Source organism: Octodon degus, unplaced genomic scaffold (genome assembly GCF_000260255.1).
Source record: "Octodon degus isolate 3935 unplaced genomic scaffold, OctDeg1.0 scaffold00180, whole genome shotgun sequence".
NCBI lineage: Eukaryota > Metazoa > Chordata > Mammalia > Rodentia > Octodontidae > Octodon > Octodon degus.
Genome location: NW_004524756.1, coordinates 913,403 through 934,536, shown reverse-complemented (window position 1 = coordinate 934,536; position 21,134 = coordinate 913,403). Strand labels below are relative to the sequence as shown.

Below are 21,134 nucleotides of genomic sequence, written 5' to 3'. Positions count from 1 at the left end.
ATTAAAAAAAATTCCACTTCTCAGACTCACAACCCCACAGTCATGACATTTAACAAAAAAAAAAAAAAAAAAAGAAAGCCAACCCCACAGTGAAATGTATCAGAACACATCTTTCAGACTGAATAAGCAGATCATCTTTACACTAATAAATTTTATGGGGACAGGATAAAAAGAGAGGGTGTGCACATCTGTCTTACATTCTCAGTGAGCAGCTGGACAGCTGGTCAAGAATATCATTAGCTCACAATCATTCTCGGAGCAAGTCCCTTGGGCAGGCTGGTGTGGGCTACAAGAATGTTCGCGGACATGATTTTTGAAGAATGTGTCCATGTCTGACGCGAGCCTTATTGCGGACATGGGGGAGAAGGACAAGAACAGGCCACCTCCTGTGACCCAGCCTCAAGTCCCTGAACATTGGTTTGTCACCAGTGTCACTTCCGATTCCTGGGCCAGCCAGTCCTTGGCAGTGCTACCAGAGAAGAAATCTACAGTAGATATCACAGCAGCTGTCACCATCCCCCTCCCTAGACCTGAGTAGCACAAAAGCAGGGCAGACACTACCTATAGTTGCCCCTTTCTCCAGCACCAATTCAGGACACATGCACACTAGACAGACAGAAACGGAGCCCAGGTGTGTTTGTCCAAATATCTGTGTTTCGGGGTGCATTTTCTCTAAGTCATAGCTTCACCTAAGAAAAAAAACAAGTGTGGGGTGGGTGGGAAGGGGAGAATGAGGTTCACTGTGAACCCCTGGGATGGTTCACTAGGAAGCAACAGACCTGCGTCTGCCTGGCTTTCTGTACCCATTCATGTCCACCTTTCAACTCAGTCTCTTACAAGGCCCATCAGAAGGATGCATAGTGATGGATGGGCTCCTTGGTCCTTTTTGATCTTTCTTCCCACCCTCTACCCAGCAAAACTGGATGTGAGGTGTTATGCTGGGTGCACACAGGAGCACAGGAGAACTGCGGTGTGAGGAGGCCCAGCCTCCACTTGGGACACAGGATGTGCGTGTGAGGATGCATCAGTCAGCATTCACAGCTTCTAGAAGAAGCGGTCTCCAAAATAATCCATGCACTGCTTCCTTGCCAGCAATTCACGGGAGTTCTTTGATTGCAGAGTTCTGAGGAGGAAATCAGCAAGAAACCTTGAAGGTTCGGTAGGAACCAGATCACCACACTCAATCAGAAGGCAGGTTTGCTGCACGGAGCAAGGAAATCAGAAAAAGGACATGTGTGTTATCACAGCGAGGGTCATTATTCACCCCAGCTGTTCTCCCCTGCTGTTTTCTAGCAACCTCTGGGCCTCCTAATCCTCAGCTGCTGCTGCCGCACCTGACCCCTGCGTTGGGGCCCAGCAGCACCCTGTCCTGGGCACTATGTGGGCTGGGTGCTACACTGGGCCTGGGATCGATCATCTCCAATCACCTCACGCAACATCTTCACTGTGTCTCTCTGCTGGTTCCACTGCCACTTTACAGCTTGGAGAGCTGAGGCCCCTGCTCAAGGTCACACTGTTAACAAGTGGCAGGGCAGCAACTGGACCAGGTTATATCCCTTCCAGTAAGAGAGCTCTTGGCCTTCGTACAGTAGGGAATCCTTTCTACATTCTGGCCAGGCATGCCTGAGACTTTCTCACGTTAACTCTACTCAAAAAGGAAGAAGAAGAAAATATAAATCCTATAGAAAAAAAAAACAACCCACAAGTTAACAAAATCCAAGTCTCTTTTGTTTTCAACATCAAAATCTAGATGTTTAGCCCTTAGTAAGCTTATTAACCAATTATGATTATTATTAACCAATTTCCTCATCAAGCATTATAAACACCATAAATATATACAACTTTACAAATATTAAAGCACATCATAAAAGATATTTATTTTCTGTTCTTTCTAGGAATACACCTTTTCCATCCCTCAACTCAAAATCTATGAAGATCAAATAAGACATGATAGTTGAGAGTCCTGTCTTAGATCTTTTTTTTTTTTTAAGAAAAATAAGATGATAGGTATTCAACAGTGGTTGGTATATTGCACACTGCTGTCAGATCTTTTCTATGACCTAAAAATTAAAAAAAGATGTCACAAATTTAATTTTACAAGTTCAACATGAAATCACTGGGGCCAGGGAGATGGCTCAATAGAATAAGTGATTCCCTGGCAAGCACAAAGGTCTGAGTTCAATCCCCTGTTCCACCAAAAAAAAAAAATAATAATAAAAATAAAAAAGAAATCACTATTACCGTTGATTAAATACTACAGAGAAAGCTCAGCCAAACCTCTTGGGCGGTGGGAATCTCAGGATCATAAAAACTAGACTAATGCCATTTTGCTGGTTATGAAGAGGTCTCCGCCATCTTGTCCTGGTTTTGCATCTTCCTTCCCTCACTCTCCAAAATCTGAGGCTCTGGGTCCCCGAGGTCTGGCCTTCACTTGGCTCCACTTCTCCTGGTGCCACACAGTTTGTCACACTTTGCTGGGCTGCGTCTGCCCTGCTAGCTCATTTTCTTTGCTTCTTATTCTAAGCCTGCACCTGGCCTCACTCACCTACACCAGCCACATGGGCGCCATCTTTCCCTGAAGCTTGTCTGCATCTTTTGCCTCCTCCAATCGTTTGAGTTTGTCCTTCTTCAAGCCTTAAGTTGCTGACCCCGTCCGGTGTGTGGCTTTGGCACATGCATGTGCAGATGTGGAAAAGCAGTTCAGTTCCCCAACTGCTCCAGTGAACTCTTCACTTTGAAGAACTCTGAAGAATCTCTCCATCTATGACTGTAGCAGGGATGTTATTAGCGCTGTCTACAGTGTCAATACTCCCAACCCACACAAAACTTCCTGGTCAGGACTGTCACAAAAGCAAGTACAAGACTGTATTTTCCTTCTACACCCACTAAAATCTTGCAGCCCCTCACCAAAGGCAGCCCTGAAGAGGGCGGCCCATGCTTTTAGGCAGCATACTGTGCATTCTCAGTGAACTACTGAGTCAGACTTGAATTCCACTTCTTAGGAAATTCTAAGACACTGGATAAGTCAAACAACTGCGGTCTACCTTAATTTACCTATTCTCAAAGTGGGGCTTCATAGAGTAATGGATATAAAATCTTTGAATCAGTTGCAATGGCCCTTCCTTCTCTCTCTCTCTCTCTCTCTCTCTCTCTCTCTCTCTCTCTCTCGGTACCTTCTTTTTTTTTAATTTTTATTTATTTATGTGTGTGTGTGTGTGTGTGTGTGTGTGGCCAGCTCAGCCCACCAGGGGGCGGGGCTGGCTGGCATGTGGTGCTGGGGGATTGAACTGCGGTCCCTGTGCTTTGCTTTAGCTTAGCTTGTTCTAAGTAGGTGCTTTAGACCACTGAGCCATCTCACCAGCCCTCTTGGTACCTTCTTAGAAGACCATTCCTACTCTCCTCTCCTTCTCACTCCTACTGAAGAAAACAAGAATAAAGAATACAGAGTTCCGGGTGTGGTGGCAGACACCTATAATCCCAGCACTCGGGAGGTTGAGACAGGAGGATCGCTGTAAGTTTGAAACCAGCCTGGGGGCTACAAAGGCCAGCTGGAACTGCATAGGGAGATTGTGTAAAAAGCAAAACAACACAAAAGAATAAAGAATACAGGCAAAGGACAGGCAATTCCAGTACCAAAGGATGGGAAGCAGATATTTCGGTGTATCACTGAAATATGTATCATTAACTACCAAGCAGGGGCCTTATGAGTCCTACTTTAGCTTAGAAATGCAAGAATCTGGGAGAAAAATTGCGCTCTCTTAATCATTAGCAATTTTATTGCACTTTTATTCCTCCCACGAAGGGAAGCTACAGCTCAGGGCTGTAATCTGACACCTGGCGGGAATCAGAGGCCACTCCGAGCTTTGCTTTTCAGGGCCTCCGTGCCAAAGCTGAGCAGAAGACCTGTGTTCCAGTCCTGAAAGCAACATGCACTAATGAGCAGTGTGTGGCTTTCAAAAAGACAGAAAGCTAAAGATGAGAGGAAAAGAAGGACTTAAGCAAAAACAGAAAGGGAGAAGTAAACACACAAAGGTATAGAGACAAATGAATTAAGCATTGTCTCCATCTCCCACTGTTCTGCACTAGGCTGCAGGGGAAGGGACCATCCCAGCGAAATACAAACTCCCCACGACCCATCTAGGGGGCTGAAAAAGAAAGGAAATCAAGGGGGCGACTTCCAAATGCCAAGTCCTAACAATCATCATCACAGGAGGAAGACCAGAACGGAAAAAGAGAAAGTCGTGTGCCGGGTCACAAAATAGGGCCACAAACTGAACGTGAAAACCCCACCAGGGCACTGTTTTTGCAGATAAGGGAGTTCCACCTTCTGGATCCACACTTGGGTCACTCAGAAGATCGGAAAAACCAGGAATCAAGAGCTCAGCGCCCATGTAGGGGCCACCTGGGAGGGGCACCTCCACCCCAGTCTCCCATATGGAAAGCCATGTCTAATGCTGCATAGTTGTTTTAGAGAGGAAGGAACTAGAGAAAAATCAGGGCCATGGACGGACACTTTTCTGAAAAGAGAGAAATGGATGGTAGTTCTATATATTTATAATTTTGTTTCTTTCATTGGAAAACTAAAGTCAACAATCCTCATTTTCAAAAGAAAGCTTCCTCCAGTTCTAGAAAATGTTTAGTCTAAGCTGCAGCATAGATGGGAACACAACTGATAGTTACTAAATGACTGCAGGCCAAAGAGTGAATTTTCACGGTTAATTCCATGACCTCCCTATTTACTGCCCCCCATGTAGGCATTCAGAACCAGTGCTAGGAAGCTAGCGGTATTTTCATTTTCTTAATTGTTACACAAATGTCTCCGACTGACCTGTAAAACATATGGAATCAAAGAAAGCATGATTCATTCTGAAATACATGTTTACAAGATGCAAGACAGGTGTTTGGATTTATTTCAAATGTATTTAAGAAAAAAACAACAACAATACAATACTCCCTTGGACAAATACTTCAGAGGATGTGGTAGTTAATTTTGTGAAGAAGAATGCATGTGATCATTTATATTTTTGAAGTAAAGGTTAATTTGCAGAAAATGGGATGTTAAGATGTGTGTAATTAACTCAAAGGTATACCACATAAAGAATGGAAGGCAGTGACTAATGAAGGAGGTAGCACAATCCAGCATAGAAGTATCTGCAGGAATGACAGAGACACTGAAATCTCTCTTAGTTAGGCTCTCTCCTCCCATGTAACTATCAGAGTAGCTCGAGTCATGGGTCACAGTGTAACTGAAAATGTGAAGCCTGCTTTGTTAGTACTTCAGAAACTGATCAAGGAACTGGCAGCAATGGCTATCGTAGCATGAGAATTAGATTCCATGGAAATGAGCATGCATCTTTATATTTTTTAGCTATTCCAAGTAAGGCAGAGCCCCATTGAACCCAATGCTTATCTCTTAGCTAGTAACCCCACAGGCTAGGCACAGACTTCAAGAATGCATGCTGAAAAACCTACACCAATTTGAAATTAAAGTGATATCTAAACATACAACTTGGTGTTTCCAGTAACTCATTTTCATTGTATTTTCTAACTATACCAGCCTACAATGGACTGAGAATAGAAGGTAAAGAAAAGTATTCTTCCATCACAGATAGTTTTCAGAGTACCACAGAAAACACTAAAATCTAAAATTGCAGTTAGTAAGCACTCCTCATAGACTTAAGGAAATACATGAGAGATTTCTGAGTTTGTTTCTTACATCTGATTTATGATTTCCTAATGAAGAAGCCTGCTTGTTAGTACTTCAGAAACTGATCAAGAAACTGGCAGCAATGGCTACTGGAGAATGAGAGTCAGATTCCATGGAATATATAGCTATATTTTAGCTATTCCAAGTAAGGCAGAGCCCCGTTGGACTTTTTACTTGCTTGCACATAAAAAGAAATTGTGAACTGAGTGGTCTTCTATAGACAAATAACAAATGAACAGCTTTAATTAGTAAGCATAGACAAATATTTATATATCATCAAACACAAAATATGAGCTATTAGATGGGTGCCTTTTTCTACCGTGCCTTACTGTAAGTAAATGTGCTATAACACCTGGACCACTTATGCTACACACTTCTTTACAGTAACCTATTTCAACATGGTCCTTTCTAGAACCATGTTCCTTTACAGTAATACTATTACATTTTTGTTTAAACTTCTGTGGCTATAGCAATAGCACTTTTTGTCTTCAAAAAATGCTTTAGTCTCCTGTCTAGATTCCTTTCACTGGAATTCTGTTTATGGAGAAGAATAGGTATTTAAAAAGTTTTCTTCTTCAGTAGTACAAGTTTGTGATATACAACAAATCCATTCATCAAGGGGACATACACCTATCACATCTTAAGTCTTCGTTGTGAGATTAAACGCATAGTAAAAATCAAAATACATACACACCTGCGTACATGAAAATGAATGTAAACTACCATTTATTACCCACTCTGAAAGTCCCACCAGCAAAATCTCCATTGATGCGTTGCTTTATCAATGACTAGAAAATCCATGCACTGGAGGACTACTGGACAACATTCTCACTATTTCCTAAAATAGTGTGTTTAGTATAATAAAGCTTTTTAGCTACAACCTTGGTTATAGTAAGCAAGCTGGTTTCAAGCTCAGTATGTAAATGTGAATTACACTCAATGCACAGAGATTGGTTGGTTGAAGAGGGGAGGACACTGGTGATTGGATGAGCTAAGGGCAAAGCAGACAAACAGACCAGGAGTTGGAAACCAATCCATCATAACTCCACTTGAGAAATCCTGTTAGACAACACTGAGGTCTCTCTGCCATGGCATTATCTCCTGGCTTTAAGAGTTGGCTGCTGCTACAAACGCTGGGGTTATCTCACCAGAAGGGTTGGAAGCAGACCTCTCACTCCACAACCCTGGAGGACGTGATCAGCCTAAGCTGCCCCTCGATCTTCATAAACAAGGCCCTTTCCCATCAAAGGTCTTTGTGGAGTGGAGCTGCAGTTGTTTATACTGCTTTCTTTTTCCATTAGGTTTACTTTCCCCATGTTAAACCCTGTCAACTTTATTGCCCAGAAACCTGTCATCAGAATAGGACCATCTGCTTTGAAGACTCCTTTTAAGAAATGTCAAGGGGCAGTAAACATAAAATAGGATCCATAGCACTACCGATGACAACAAAAACAGCCAAAGCTAATCAGTCTCTTCCATAAAACGCATGCTCTGTCTCCTCTCTCACACACAGTAGCAGCCCTCTAAGATCTGTGGAGTGAATGTAAGCAGCAGAGGGGGAAGTGACTGAAAGAAAGAATTCCTGCTGTGTTCTCCCCTGTGCCTCCTTTGCAGTGAAAAGAGTTCAAGGAAAGAATGTTTTATTGCGCACTGCCGTTCGCGACCAACAGGGCAAGTTTCTTCTCCCGGGGGGCCCATGTGGGCAGAGTGTGGTCATCTCCGTATGTTCTCAAAGTGAAATTCTTCCTTACATTGTTCAGGCACAGACTAATTTAAGACAAGCCACACAGAGGCATGACACACATATGTGGCCTACTCACTCTGAGAGGAAAGGCAGTCAAACAGGCTCTAAGGAACACCCCCACCCCGTGGGCCTGAAGGGAGCCCACAAGAGCGTGTTACCACAGCCACACACCTGAGCCCAGGTGAGGATTTCCCGGTGGAGCATGCGTGGCTCATCTCATAGTTGATGTCAGGGTGTGAGGACTCAAAGGGGGCAGGCAAAAAGTTACATTCATCCCAAACCCCTAGGTCACCAAAGTTGCCTAGACACCTTCCCCAAAGCAGAACTAAAGTACTCAGGGATTTATGAAGAAGGAAAAGAAACAGAAAAGAAACTGGATTTGGGAGTTTGTCAAAAACTGCTACAAATGCACCCGATAGTCTGAGAACGGAGGGAGACTCCCAGGTGTGACTTCTTCCAGGCTCCAACTCGAAGGTAATTCCTGCAAACCAGTGAGGCCAGCCAACTAGGACCCACCAGGCAGATGCTGTCAGTATCCTGTAATGACACCCATCTTCCCTGTGTACGCAGTGCTTAACACTACCCCACAATATTTCTCTGAGCAATTTCATTTCATATTCACCACAAATCCTGGAGGGCAAAGGGTAAAAGTCATTACCCTCATTTCGTGGCAGAACTGCTCCGTGATTTGCCAGAACAACCTGGCTAGAAAGCAGAAAAAGGAAAACGAAACTCGGGTCTTGTCTCTTCCCAGCAGAGCACAGCTCAGAAAGCAGCCTCGCCTCGTAGATCGAGCCTTCCCCGGCCCATTTGTTTTTCTCAGCCGCGGGAGGAGGCCCATTCTTTTGATGCATAACTCACACAGGGCTGCTGCTCAGCAGTGGCTCTCCCACGGGTGCCACCCAACGTACCCGCACTTCTCCTGCCCCAGGCATGGCGCGCAGGGGCTACCCAAGTCAAATGTGTGATATTAAAGAGCAGAACAAACTAGGAAGGAATGCAGTCGTGCGTGCTCCTGTGTGCACACAAATGCCAGCTGGCTCCTTCTGCTAACACGTCGGTCAGTGTGTTAAGCTACACCACCCAACTGCCACCCACTTCCCTGGCAACTCCAGTTAATCTTTACCTTCACCTCTCGCTCTTACCAGAAAGTTCCCCCCAGCCTTCCCTGTTTTAACCAGGCCAAATGATGTTGGTTTGTTGTACTAGAATCAACTCGTAGGGCCTGACCTCTCCCAGGCTGTTACCAGGCATTTGGCCCCCTGCACCCTTCCTCAGTCCTCAGTTGTCTCCCATACTCATTCCCGCCAGCTTCAAAGAAACCCGGTGGCAAAAGAAACACCCCAGATTAAAAGACAAAACAAAACACAAACCCTGCAAAAACCTGCTGATAGCAGGCCTCAGCTCTAGTTGGGAACCAGGTGCAACTCCTGGGGTACTCTCCCACTCTCAGCAGGGAGCGCCCATTTCCATAATGATTTCTAGAAGTCTGAAAATCATGACAGGTCATTATTACTCAGCACTTAATACTTGTTAAGTGAACAAATGAATGACTGATTATGATTATTCTATAACATGGCCTATTAAATGCTTCCCGAACATTCGAAGTTACTAGAAGAGCAACAGATCAATGACTACTTATTTATTCTTTAGTGGCACAGGCAAATTCAAAGCCATGCTTATTCGCCTTGTTACAGTCGCTTAAATGCTTTATTTGCTTACAAAATTTTTCTCAACTATCTTTATGGTTTGCATGAGCAATGTAACATGCAATGTAGGCACAAATAGTGAAAGTGTGTAACTCCAGCAGAATAGTATTCTAAGGGTCAGCCTCCTCTAGGTTAAGGTCTAGTGTTATCTCCCTGTACCTTTTCACTAGTAGACCAGTCACTTAAAAGTTTATTTCTTCCTAAACTCTTCAACTTCCTGTATCTGTGTATTGTCTCAGATTTCCCCTCCCTACCTCCTTTTATTCCTAATATTCCCCTTCCACCTTATGTCACAATGGAGCACAACTCTTAGCTGGTACTTACTGCTCGATCTACCAAATGAAAAAGACTCATAAATTTAAAAAAGGAGAAAAAGCTTTCTTGACTATTTTTTAACACCGTGAACAAAAGTTATGCTTCCAAAGAAGACAAGCCTTTAACCTATTTTGACAACAACAGCTTGAACTCACGGTGCTCAGAGTTTTGTTTGTTTTTTATCGTATGTTGAGAGAAGTATAGAAGTGTACTAGGAAAACATGCTACCGTATTTTTTCTGTATTAACCATTCTAATCCAATAGAAACCTGGATGGAACCCTCCTTTAAAAACAAAAAGGGACGGGGGAAAGATAGCTGTAAGGTTCAGGATTGGATTATTAGTATCAACGTTGTTGCTGCTGCTTGGTGGTCACCTGGAAACTCCACCTTTTCTGTCCCCTCCAATGCCTATTGCATCCTTTGCCCCAGACCACAGTGAAGCTCTTCACAGGCCATGAGGAGAGCTCACGACTTCCAGAACTGTTTACATACCAGGGGCAGCAAGGGTAAACAAAAAGCTCTAGAGGGCTGTTATCTAACCTGTTCCTGTGTTGTCTCTGCTTATTTCCTCCCAAGCTCCCAGCAAACAGGTAATAGGTGGGTAGCTAAGCAGTTGGGGCCAGTGATTCTTTTTGCTGTGCAGTCACAGGTCCACACAGAGCACTCAGGCCTTCTAAGGACACCGCTGGTTTGGATCTTCACCTGGGATAGGGCCCACACCTCAAGGGTCTGGTATAACTGAAGGAGGAGGCTGGCCATGAGGCCAGCCTGGGCAACATGGGGGGACCCTGTCTCAAAATATTTTTGATTTTTTAGAAAAGGGGATTATGTGGTACTGGCAATAAAACAGGCCTGAGGATCAGTGGAACAGATTAAAAGATGTGGACACAACCACACACACATTGAGCCACCTTATCGTTAACAAAGGGGCCAAGCATGTTCATTGGAAGAAAGATAGCCTCTTTAATAGATAGTGATGGAGGGGCTGGGGAGCGGCTAAGTGGAATAAGTACTTGCAGGGCCTGAGTTCAATCCCCAGTTCCACCAAAAAAAAAAAAAAAAGATAGTGATGGAAAAACTGGCTTTCCATATGCTGAAGACTAAAACTAGAACTATGTCTATCACCATGCATTAAAGTCAAATGGATCAAAGATCCAAATACTAAAAGAGAAGTACCAAGTCTACTAGAAGAGAAAGGAAATAGATATCTTGAAGACACGGGTAGGCAGAGAGTTCATGAACAAAAACCAAACTGCATGGAAAGTACTTAAAACAATCAACAACTGGGATCTCATCTTACTAAAATGTTTTTGTACATCAAAAGAAGTCATCAATAGAATAAAAAGACAATCCACAGAATGGGAAAAATTTAGCAACTGTCCCTCAGACAAAGGACTTTAAAAAAAAATTAAAAAAATTTTTAAAAAAGACGAAGGACTTCTATCTACAACTCATAAAGAACTGAAAACAGTCAGGGCCCCCAAATTTAAAGACACAATGCAAAAATGGGCATCTATGATGAATATATACTTCTCAGATGAAGAAATACAAATGGCAAATGGCAAATGAATATATGAAAAAAAGTCCAACATCACTGGTCACTCAAGAGATGCAAATTAAAACAAGCCTGAGATTCCACCTCACCCCAGAAAGAATGGCTATCATCAAATAATCAACCAATAACAAATACTGGCGGCTTTGTGGGGAAAAAGGAATCCTCCTCCACTGTTGGTGGGAGTGCACACTGGTACAACCACTGTGAAAATCGTTGTGAAGATTCCTTAAAAAAAACTAGGATTAGAGTTCCTCTTCAACCCAGCTACCCCCCTTCTGGTTATCTTCCCAGAAAAATTGAAAACATAAAACCACAACAATTTATACATACCCTCATTTATAGCAGCTCAATTTATAATAGCTAGATATCAGAAACAACCCAAATGCCCATCAACCGAGGAGTGGGTAAAAAATATATGGTATTTTTATACACTAGAATACTATTCAGCTACACAGATGGATAAACTAGAGATTTTTATAGGAAAATGGGTGCAACTAGAGACCATACTCATAAGTGAAATAAATCAGATTTGCATGTGTAAACATCATATTGTCTCCTTAGTGTAAAAAAGTTAAGAGTAAATAAGATCCAAAATACACAATAGATATTCTGAAAGGAAAAGAAACTGCTCAAAAGGAAAAAACAACTGGAATGGCGGAAGAACAAGAGCAACAACAATACATATATATATATATATATATACACACATACATACACAAGATAGCTAAGATAATTGTACTAGTAATTTCTATTAGTTCATTGAAAGAAATGGTTTGTGCTTATACTGTTTGATCAAGTGTACTTGCCTACATCTTGTAATCTCAGCTACTACTTTGGAGATAGCAATATGCAACATAATAAACATTGTTAATTTCTTATTATCTTGTATTAAAATACTATATCATTGTTTTTATTGGGGTTTTTTTTGTCTCTTTAAGGTTCAAAAAGAGAATATAGCTCAGTGATAGAGTACTTGTCTAGCATGTGCTAGGTCCTTGGTTCCATTCCCAGTACTGGGGAGGAACCAAACAAAACAACAAAGCCCTGGAGTAATGGCTTCATTCCTTGCGTGGTCACCTGAGCCACACTGCATGTGCACATGACCTTAAAGCATTCTCTGCTTTGCTCCAGTGGACTCAGAAAATGAAAAGAGGTTCCTGCACCGGCCCCTCCCACTTCTTCCTAATCCACTCTGCACCACTGTCCGAGCTGCTAGAAAGGTCAAGCTTCCTGAGTGGCTGAGCCAAGGCAGGAGAATACATGGAATAGGACCCACAGATCTAAAAATACTTCCAAGTTCTTTTCTTGTCCCTCACACTCCAGCAGGTTCACCCTACCCATACTTTGCAATTTTAATCTGTAAGGCAGTTTCAGAATAAAGACTAAGGTGCCCATGCCCCCTAGAAACACCTCATATCCTTCTTACTTGGTAGAGCTGCTTGCTGCCTTCGGTAAGGTCCCATTTCCTTGACAACTGCAGCTCCAGTTGTATGGAAAACCAGCCTTTTTAATTGAATTATATCTGTGGTCATCTTTCCAACAGATCAGATTGATTGTTAGATCACTACCATTTTTGCCAGTGAAAAATTCATGCCTTCTCCTTTAACTTCTAGTGGGCTAAATTTACTTTACTGAAGGAAATTCTGGCCCTAAGTAAAACTCATGTAAACTTTCCATTTCACTGTGATGTTTTCTTTTCTTGGATTCAGTGCAAGTCTTTTCTAATCTAAGAAATGGCTCTTAAAGGCCCTCCATACATGTTTGTTTTCTAATTTTAAGAGCATCTCTCTGTACATACATAAAACATCAAAAGCTCCAGTGCTGTGTCCGGAGCTGCTCTGCGCCAGGAACAGCTGAGCTCTGCAGAGGGCTGTGACCCTCCACCCTGCCAGTGTCCCACTGTGGCTGCATGGGCCTCTGTACCCTCGGTGTCCCCCACAGCCTGGCTTCCTCGAATTCCCTTGGATACACACATGCGAGTGCGCACATTTGGACTCACTCTTAGCAGTTCATCTCCAGCACCAATATCCTTACGGTCCTTTGTCTCACAGCAGAGTTGAACAACACACTGTCTAGTTGTCAAAGGGCTTTAATGCTTGCTTTCCTATGGTTTAGATCAATGATCTCAGCACCTACAGGACCAACAAATTTCAACCATTCTCTATGAAAAACAAGAAAGGCATCTAAAGAGCAAATATTTTATGGTTGTCTCAAAGTATGGACAAATATGAACAAAAACACAAATGTTCTGGGTCTTGTAGACATGGTTAATAAACACTGTTACTCTCATGTGAATATACAAGAAATAGAAATGGAACCTGAAACATATAACAATGCGGAGGCAAAGGGAGAAATGAAAGAACAATTTCCCTAGTGATTTTCTTCTTTATGACACTGCCCCCATTCACTTATTAGGAAAAAAATGAATGAAAATACAGAACAGACCCTTCTACATTAAACAACTTCCTTTCTTTGTACAAAGTTAGGCCAGAGGTGTTCTGTTCAACAGTATAGTGACTGTGGATAAGATAAATGTACATATATTTCAAAAGAGCTAAAAGAGATGGCTTTTACTATTTCAACCCAAGGAAACGGAACATTGGCAAGCCTTGATTTTTTCATTTAGCATAACATCACATTGGCAGGGTGTGGTGGCACATGCTTATAATCCCAGCACTCGGTAGGATGACGGAGGAGGAATGCAATTTTGAGGCTAGTCTGAACTATACAGCTAGGTAGGGAGTTCAAGCCTAGCCTGGGGGACACAACAAGACATGCCCTATAGGTCTGAACAACTATCATGTGTCCATGTAACTAAAACCTCCATTCCGTACAGCTACCCTAGCTTCTCAGAGGTCATGCTCTCTAGCTGTACCCCGAGACGCCTGCTGTCTTTTCTACCCTTCCTTTCATAGCATCCTACATATCTATTCTGTTAGGGTACCCACTGTACCCGAAAGAGAATTCTTCATCGAGCAATACCTGCCTTGACACTGTGTAATTTGAGGATCTGTACTGTTTCCTTTGTCATAAACAGTGCTGGCAGGAGGAATTTTAGTCTTTCCAGTTACTTGGTGTGTTCTATGGTATTTAGGTTACATAAAATTGTAGCTTTTTCAAATTATCAGCAGATTCCTTTCTGAATCCACCGCACCAGCTCTACAGTGGCAGCCAAGAAGTGTGAGTGAAGATGCTTCCACACATTCAACTCAGTGCTGGGGTTTAAGCTTCCATTTCTTTGTTTTCCCTATTCCTAATTTGCTCTTGGTTTTTGTGGTGTGCCTATATTTCTGTACTCTTAGGACACTGGAAAGAGCCTTTCTCTTGTGGCCCATTTCCCAGGGTGGTCAGACAACAAAAACGCAGTAGAAACTTAAGTGCAAGTGAATGACACCCGCTTGCCCAGGCTCTGCATGGCCTCCATGGAATGTTCGAGTGCTGTTATTCACCTTTGTGACATGAGGTCAGAACACAAATGCTAACAACAGGGCAGTAAGAACAGCAGCTCCCATTTAAATTGGACTCGCTATGTTCTAGGCTCTCTTCTAAGTGCTGCTATAAAATCCTGAGTAAGTGCTACTGTCAGCAGCTCAATTAGAACAACACGGTGATAGGTTAGACGGCAGTGTGATCCCATTTGGCAGCTGAGATCAACTAATTTACCAAGGTCAAATGGCTACTAGAACTTAAACCCAGATAGCCCAACTCTACTACAAAGCCGAGCTCCCATGTGGAAAGGCTTTACTAACACTTGCTCTGCCTTCTTGGAGCATCTGTGGGCACTACTGTGCCATCCCACAAATCCTGGATCAGGCTTTCCTCGGGAATTGGACAGAAGGCCTTCTCCAATGAGGACAAGCCAGCCCGGATCTGAAGAAGTATGCAACAGCAAAAAGCCCTGCTGAGACCACTGCCCACGGCCAGGCTTGGCCATGGGTTCCTGGGCCATCTTTCTGTCCCCAGCCAGGCTTGCTGGAGCACAGAGGGGAGCTTCTCAAGCCCTTGCAACCTGGGATAAGAGAAAGGCTGAGTTTCACCTGCTACGACTGGTTAGGGTCCTGCTTCTGCACTTATTCTGCCGCTTCAGCAAGGACTGGCCTTCGGCAGAATCATCTCTAAGCAGACATGTTCTGGTTCTGGAAATGACCGATAAAGCAAGCTAGTTAAATGCAATGAACTAGAAGAGGATGGTTTATCTTAAGAGGAAAAAAAGTCGAAGCTACCTCTACTGAAGGAAATCCTATAAACAGAAACAAAGGGCCCATTAGACAGTACTTATGAGGTATTTAGACCCAGAGAACTCTGACTGCAGCAGACAACCAGGTTACACAGAAAGTGCTCTCAACTTGTTCAGAAGCTTGTTTAGTCTGCTTATCTCAAATGCAAGGTAATCATCCTAATCATTGTTTATGGTCAGACCAGGGTTGTCTTTCAAAAGAGCAGTCCAGGCCTAGCCCAGCCCACCCCAAGCAACACTCTCTCCAGGACCTCAAGCTTCTCTTCAGGAAGGATCACCATTCTGAGCCAGGAGACAGTAGACCACACTTATATTTCCTGTCTCGTCAAAGCAGACAGTTACGGCCAGCCTGATAGCTCAGCAGACTAAAGCACCTGCTTAGGCACAGCACAGCGGCCGGGGTTCAATCTCCAGTGTGCCATGCTGGCCCTGCCCCTGGGGCAGGCTGAGATTGAGACTGGGTGTGGTGGCCCACGCCTGTAATTCCAGCCCTTGGGAGGCTGAACACAGGAGAATCATTATGCATCCGATCTATGTACTGAGACCCTGTAGACCCTGTCCTAAATACAGAAAACAAACAAACAAACAGATGGTTAGCTCCAAAAAGACCAGTAAGGTATCATCTCTGTGGTTACTGCTATCTCTGACTCATAGATCACTTTGGAATAAAAACTTAAAAAAATACCAGAGACTACCGGGTTGGCTGGAGGGGAAGCAGGGAATTCACACTGCATTTCTCCTTTTCCTGGTGCAGACTCTACAACCTTGTGGCTGGTCAACAGGGCCTTTCCAACTGCAAGAGGATGTTCACAAAGTCTTCAAACTCCACCAATGGTCCACCTACTGGAATTCTACCTACTGGAATCAAAGGAGCAAATGTCTCAACTTCTGCTCCAGTAAGAGCAAAACTGGATTTGGAAGTAAGCAGACTGTTAACAAGGGAACAGTTAACGCACCCTCCCAGCTGGTTCAAATAAGGAGCCAATCTGTATGAGGCTTGGTCACCCAGAAACCCTCCTCCAATTAATGCATCACTGCTTCCCTAAAACCCAGAACAAATGAACAAAACATCCGGCTCCCCCATCCTGCAGGGTGCGGAGCAGTAACTATCCACTGGCCACTGAACTCCCTGTCATTTGCCTTTCAGGCCCACTCCAGAGCAGAACAGGAACACTGGGCTGGGCGCCGCAGACTTCCAATAGCTCAGGGAGTTGGCTCAGCAGCTGCAGAGCGTTCTCCTGAAGCAGAGGCCCAAGGGCGTCTCCCCAAGGGATCCAAGGCTGTGCTCTGGGAAAGGCTGACCCAAAATGCCAGGCCAGTGGTGATGGCGCAGGTGGGCGTGGTGGCTAAAGCCTTTAGGGAGGCTGAAACAAGAGGAACCTGGGTTCTAGGACATCCTGGGCGATTAATGAGTCCCTGTCTCAATAAAAACAATCATGGTGGTGCAACAGACATTTAACTGCCTAGCATGACCCCAGACAAACAGAGTAGTGGGGATTATCGCAATAGATGATCACAAAATCAAGACAGCCATAGCCTACAAACAGGAACACAGGAACATGTTCATTTGAGTTCCGCTGCTCTTTTTTGCAATGAGACTTTCCATGCAGGGTGTTTATCCATCTATAACTGGGACCTTGGGTGTGGGGAACACATATATCTAAAATTTATATTTGTAGTCTGTGGTCATATCGTAGGCTGGTAGTAAATTGTATACTTAATCAACAAATTTGATTTTAAAAAGGATTCCTTAACCGCACAACCAGATGTCTTCTTAAATCTGAAAAATAAACAAAAGCCTTTCAGATGGTGTATTCGGGATTTTTAAGTTTCACAAAGGTGCCCTTTTGAACTGTCCTGTACAGCCTCCTTTTTTGTTTTTGAAACAGGGTCTCACTATGTGGTTCAGGCTGGCCTTGAGCTCACTTTGTGCCCAGGCTGGCACCGAACTTTCAGGGATCCTGTCTCAGCTGCCCAAGTTCTTGGATTACAGGGATGCATCATTATACCCAGCCTAATTTTTTTCAAATATTTGGTTTATTCTGTGTCACCTCAGGAGTTGCATTTGAACTTTTACCAGAGAAGTTTAAAGGCGCCCACTGGCATAACCTGAGTCTCCCTTTGCAATGTACCAATCTACCAGGACAGATGCAGTGTTTCAAACCCTGATGGGGGAGGGCAGGGAAAGGGGCATTGAGGTGGCTCAGATCAGAGATCCTGCCTGACACACTGCAGTTGGAGAAGACCGGAAGGCCAACAAGAATGCCAGAGGGGAGGGCAGGAGTCTCCAGATGATCAGCCTCTTGGTGACCCCAGAGAACAGCAGTGAGAGTGAGCCTGTCCCCTCACCCTGCAGAAAGCAGCAAGCTCCCTCAGACCTTCCACCCTCTGAGCTCCAGCAACCACAGCAAGAGGGCAGGACCGGAAGAGACCTGTTCTGGCTGGATCCCCACAGCCTGTCTCTGGCTCTAAAATAAAACTCTCAACTTCTCAGCAAATGAGCTGGCAGGCGGGGGTGACAGGGCAGCACTGTTAGTCTGTCCTCTCCCCCACCAGGCCGGGCCCCAGAGCTCCATCCAGGTGAGACCTAGCTGAGAAGGGGTGGAGACGCCCCATCCTGCGCCTTTCCCTTTTCCGGTCGGCGCTGGGCAGGTGCCACGTCACCTGGGGCCTGGGCATGGCTCACCGCCATCCTGGGCTGGGTGCTCCCCACCGAATCCCAGCGGGGAGCTGCTCAGCATATAACAAAGAAAGATCTCGATCTTGGCAAAGTGAGCCAAGAGGCAGCTGAGAGACCGGATTTGCTCGGGCTCACCTCCTCCAGGGTTTCTAATGGGAAAAGAGGTGACATTTGGGACCCGTGGGCCCTCTTCTTGCTCATTTCAGCCATCGCCCTCACTCATCTCTGGGACAGCACTGACAAAGGTGGAGGTGGACTCCTAAAAGAGCCACAGCCTCAGGACCAACTTTGAAATTAGAGACCACACAAAAGTAACTTTCTCTTCCTTCGTTTGGCTCTGTGTGTTTTTAAATTTTTGCTTCAAGCTGCACCAACTATTTAAATATTCTGTCTGTCTCTGTGTCTGTCTCTGTCCCTCTCGCACTCTCATCAATGGCTGTCTCTTCGGGTCATGAAGTGTGCAAATAAACTCTTTTTCTTTTGTCTCAAAGCCAAAACACACTTCATGAAGAAGCAAGTTCCTCTCCTCCGCCCCCACGCGTGACCGGCAGCCAGCCACCGCGCCGAGACCAGCGCGTGGGCCAATCAGCAGCGCCCATCCGAGCTCCCTCCCCGCACACACCCGGAAGAGCAGTCTTTCCAGAGCTGCGACCCCAAGGCCCCAGGGCTGCCTGGCCTCAGGCCTCAAACCCAAGCCCCGCCTCTTTCTCCAAGAACCTCCCAGTGTACCTGCCCCTGGGGTTTAACTGGTCCTCCCTCCTTCGTTTCTGCCAGAGCCAGGTTGACTCACTGCCAGGAACCTTTGCTCCTTCCTCCTCTCCCCCCCCAACAATCCCAGTCACTCTTCCCAACATTCCCAGAGCAGTATCCCTGGAGCTGCCACTCCCTGGCTCGCCCAGCACGACGATGGCTCCTTCTCTGCAGACCTGCAGTTTACCCAAAGCCGAGCACATTCTTTTCCTCTCTAAGGCCTCACTCAGATTTGGGGCCTCTACCTTGCTCTAGAGGCCGGGGGACATGTTAACTGCCCCCACCACATCTCCTACATCTACTTGTGAACTTGGTAAATTTTACCTCACCAGTCTCTCCAAACTAGCTCTCAGAGTCCAGAGATAAGACCACAGCCCTAGTTCAAGTCCAAATCTGTCCTCACTGTCTTCTTGCTACTGTACTTTCAGATTATTGGGAGGCTAATGCCTAAGCCTCATTCTCTCCGCATGACAGCTGACAGCCAGCACACTCCCACTGCCACCTCCCTCCGTCCCTCCCAGTGCTCACCCCTCGGGAAGCCCCCCTCCCTGGGTCCATCCATGGAGCACACCCCGACCCTCCTGCCTGGTTATCTATGCACAGGGCCCCTCCCCACCAGGCGAAGCATGTTCTGTCACTGTGCAAGATCAGAGACTGCGCTCCATTTCTCCGCAAGGTCTCAGCACCCGTGAGGCTCTGTGAGTACCTGTGACACATAGCAGCCCTCGGGATACTGGATCGGTACTTTCAGGTTGCAGTTAATCCCATCTGTTTCTTACCACAGGGCAATCAATATCTCAATCAGATCCATTCTAGGGCTATTTAAAGGCAGTAGACTCCTAGACACAAAGATGGTGTCTATGTAAAACATTTGGTCTCACAACTTCTGTACTCTGGCATCTTTAATGTGATGGAGTGGAAGATGATGACAAGGACAATGACGTCAGCCGTGACAGGAAGCTGGGGATCATTAGACGTCCCTCCATTCGCTGTAGCTGCTTAAAACAGGACACGATGAGTCACAGAGCGACAGCTCACTTATCTTAAAATCCAGCCTGGAACCTCTGTGAAATATGCCTCTGAAAAGTCAAAATATGTACCAGGAAGTCTGTGTGCTGGTGCGTAGAGGCAGCGCCCAGGGCCGGGGGCATGTGGTCTGCACTCCAATCCTGTCTGTTGGGGCTCTAAATCCACCTTGGTGGCTGGTGTACTCTCATTCCTGAGGCACAAACACTATGTATAAAACGTGGGAAGCACAGGGTAGAAAGAGGGACTCAAAGTGCCTGCACAGTGGGGGCAGGACAAGAGCTAACTCTGTGCCCAAGAGGGGACATAGAGTACACAGCAGCCTGGGACACTTCGTGCTCAGGGACAGCACTGCAGCAAACCCTGATGGCACCCTCATAGATCACACTGCATAGACATGCTCTTTACCCTCCTGGTGACAATTGTGATAGCAAAAGGCATAGTCTATTAAACGTTCTCTACTTAGGAAGAATGGTGGCATTTTTTGTGACAAAAAAAAAAAAAGAGAGATTTAGTGCTTACTTAAGTAGACTGCTCTTATCTGGAAATTTTAGAAACTACTGAAATACCTAACAAATGAGCCGTTGCCTAACATCATCCAATGTGGAACTTGGAGCAGCCACGCCATAGCTCTTCCTCACCAGCCAAGAGTATCCAACCTAGAACAACTCAATTCCCTGGAGAACACATTTGTATATGCAGTTTTATTTTAAAATGCAGCGAAACAGGAAATCTTATCTGCCAAAAAATTACCAAATATAGCATGTCCCCCACCTCCTCATCCAGGCAGAACACAAATGAATGATTTGACTTCAGAGAGAGGAATGGATTCCAAGGCAGGTCGCACCTGTGAAGGGGCTTTCTTTGGCTCTTGTCCTCTCTCCTGTCCCTCACCCCTGCCTTTCACCACCATGGGTCAGACCCCCTCCCTGAGGTCCTAGAGCAGCTCAGATGAGGGAGGCAAGCTGGCTGGGTTTGCCCATTCTGACAGTCATATGGTCATCGTTCTCTTCGCAGCTCAGCAGGTACAACCCACAGAGATGCAGAGAAACAGAGGGCATGTAGCACCTGCTTACTTTCCATAAGAGATGGAAGTTCTCAGTGACAGTAAATGAAAAGCCTGTTGGATTAGAAAACATTAAATGGAAAACTTTCTCAAACAGGAAATTGTTGTGAAATATCAATGTACTGAATAAAAAAAGAAAGAAAAGGTAAAGAATGACCAGAAAGAATAAATTGGTAGGGTTAATCCCAGCACTCTGGGAGGCTAAGGCAAGAAGATCACAAGTTTGAGGCCAGCCTGGGCAATTTATGACTTAGCAAGGGCCTGCTCAAATTTTAAAATAATAATAATAATAATAATAATAATAATAATAATAATGGCTCACTGTAAAGATCCTGGGTACAAAT

General features: G+C 44.8%; 1 protein-coding gene and 1 long non-coding RNA gene across 2 annotated transcripts in view; one reads left to right on the top strand and one right to left on the bottom strand.

Annotated features, from left to right (window-relative positions):
- Maml3 (mastermind like transcriptional coactivator 3) overlaps positions 1-21,134 on the bottom strand; it is a 416,933-nt gene that overhangs the window by 342,051 nt on the left and 53,748 nt on the right. The gene's annotated exons all lie outside the window — the stretch shown is intronic.
- On the top strand, positions 17,801-20,920 carry LOC111813302. The gene is made up of 3 exons (XR_002818601.1): positions 17,801-18,259; positions 18,440-19,011; positions 20,742-20,920. It is a non-coding gene; the product is annotated as an uncharacterized LOC111813302 (long non-coding RNA).